The following is a 2,587-nucleotide window of genomic DNA, read 5'->3' on the forward strand; positions in this document are numbered from 1 at the left end:
AGAGTTCCTGATACCAAATATTGATGATTCTGGCTTCTGTCCCATGCTGTCCCATTCCCTTTTCTTCTGGGAATAGGCTGGGACCTGGAACTGGGCCTGTCCTGTGGTTCTGTGGCCTTAGCTCCAGGCAGGCTGGGGTATGAAGAGTGTAGACCACACCCAAGGTAAGTGCTCCTGTTTGTGACATCTGATGGTGGCATCACATCCATTTCTTGGCAATGGATTGTGTCACAGGAAAGAAGACTGAGAAAGTAGCCAACAGGATGGGTCACTTTAAGCATATGCTGAGGGGTTTATGGAGAAGGTGGAGGCTTGGGAACAGGACACCTACCCCCGGAACTGGGAAGGACGTGGGTTTCAGTGATGAGGCATGGATTGTGCAGTATCCTGCTCCCAGGGGATGTGCATCAAGGCCTTCTCCATATGTTTTATGGAGTCTTAAGGAGCCAGTGCATCCTGGAGATGCCCACAGATGAGCTGCTAAATCATGACTGCGTGAAGCACCTGTGTTCCATGGAACAGCAGCAGAGGACACATGTGGCAGAGCTGGGGACACATCTTCTGAGCATCGATAGCAGCTGGCAGAGCAGAAGCAAGCCATCCAGCATACATGTGGGCAACCCACAGGGTCAACTCCAACCCTCATACCTGCAGGAGAGGGTGGAATACAAGGAGTTCCTGGAGGGCTGCTCCCTGCAGCCGGCCACAGTGACCCTGGTGAGGATAATCTGGAACCCTAGGCTGTGATAAAGTGTGTCCTGGTGAGAGTGGCTGTCCTTCTTCTATTGTCAATGAACTGATTGAAAATTCACAGGAACATCCTGGACTCAGATTCTGGCCCCACTAGAGAGACAAGACAGATGAACAGGCACTACTATGAGAACTATGTGGCCACATGCATCCCTGACAAGGAGGCTGCTATGCCAAGGGCCAGTGAGAACTAGCCTGCAGGTGATTACATGGTGCAGGAGCCAGGGCTTGTCATAGTTTGCATGGTGTAGAGAGGATACAAGAGATCTGGATCAGCTATCAGGAAGAGAGGGACATCAGGAAATCCCTATCCCTGGGTAGCTGGGCCTTGAGTCCCCAGTCTCCTTGATACCTCGGCTGAGCTGGAGTCACTCGTCTCCCTGTTGTTCTAGCACTGAAGGGTACTGAAGCCCTTTGCTCAGCCTTTCAGGGAAGAATCCCATAATTATGTTTTTTTCCCAGTATTTTCCCCCTTAAAATGTCTGTAAATTGTCAGTCTGGGTGGGAACATCTTCACTATTTATTTATTTATTTATTAATTTATTTATTTTGCATACGAAGTGCCCTTCAACAGATAAATGGATAAAGAAAATGTGGTATGTATACACAATGGAACATTACCTAACCATAAAGAAGAATGAAATGTCAGCATTTGCCAATAGTGGATGGACCTGGACACTAACTTGGTGTTAAAGTAAAATAAGCAATTTCCTGAAAACCACAGGCTGAATATTCTGATATATGGATACTGACACATCATGGGAGAAGGGAGGGAAGATTAGAATTTTAATGGATTATGCAAAGGGGAATAAAGGGAAGGGAGGGGTGAAAATAGAAGAGTAGATGAATAGAAGATAACTTTCTTATGTTTATATATGAACTCAACCTGTGAAATTCTAAATCATGTACAACAGCAAGAACAGGATTCTGATTAGAATAAGTTATAATCCGTGTATGTATAATATGACAAAATACACTTTACTGTCATGTATATTAAGAAGAATGAATAAAATAAAATAAGATTTTAAAGAAGCACAAGGAGATTCATTTTCCTTAGAGGATCAGGATGGCAGGAGGAATCTCTAATCATCCCTCTCCTCTAAAAGCAGGAAACCAGAGCAGGCTGGCCTGTTGATTCCAAGCAGCATTATCAGGCAGCTCTGGGGTCTGACATCCAGAAGAAGTGATAAGTGTGGAACCAAAACCTAAGAAGTCACTATGAGCCCAGTCAGTGTCCCTGGATGGTAGCCCTTAGGGGCAGATTGGCCTCTGTGCCAAGCACATCTCTGTTCAGCCACCTTAAGTGTGCAGGATCCATTAGGTCTGCAGGTGCACAGGTTGGATTCTGAGGATTCCCAGATGAGTCCTTTTCCCTTTCTCATAATGAAGGATGACAGGGTTGTGGGTGAGGGTTTGACTATGGGATTCAAGTGCTTAGCAAGAAGCATCATTTTAGCAAATGCTGCCTTCTCAAGCCAACAGCATTGAATGGTTATGCAAATTATCTGCACTTGTGATTGCTAAGGAAATAAGAACACATAGGCTATGTAAATAATGAATAAATATAAAATGCATTGGTCCAAGCTCAGTCCTTTGCTTCTACAGGGATGACCTCTATCCTCTATCATTGTCCACTAATAGGTTTGAGGGGCACAGGCCACACAGGCTCACCATCCATTCTAACCATTAGTAACTCTGGGAATTCATGAAACACAGAAATCTGTTAGGCTCCTGGTTATGGTTCACTACAGGGAAGGGTTGCAAGTTACAGTCAGCCTAGGGAAGAAGCTGATGGGGAGAGTCCAGGAGAGGTGCCCAGGGTGGAGTTCCTATCATC

At 45.5% G+C, this 2,587-nt stretch overlaps 1 pseudogene; it reads left to right on the forward strand.

Moving 5' to 3' along the window:
* The first annotated feature begins 462 nt into the window (after positions 1-462).
* LOC124107763 (E3 ubiquitin-protein ligase NRDP1-like) lies at positions 463-1,099 on the forward strand (annotated as a pseudogene).
* The last annotated feature ends 1,488 nt before the right edge of the window (positions 1,100-2,587 follow it).

Source organism: Marmota monax, unplaced genomic scaffold (assembly GCF_021218885.2).
Source record: "Marmota monax isolate L192 unplaced genomic scaffold, Marmota_monax_Labrador192_F-V1.1 WCK01_AAM20220418_F8-fsc00160, whole genome shotgun sequence".
In the NCBI taxonomy this organism is placed as follows: domain Eukaryota; kingdom Metazoa; phylum Chordata; class Mammalia; order Rodentia; family Sciuridae; genus Marmota; species Marmota monax.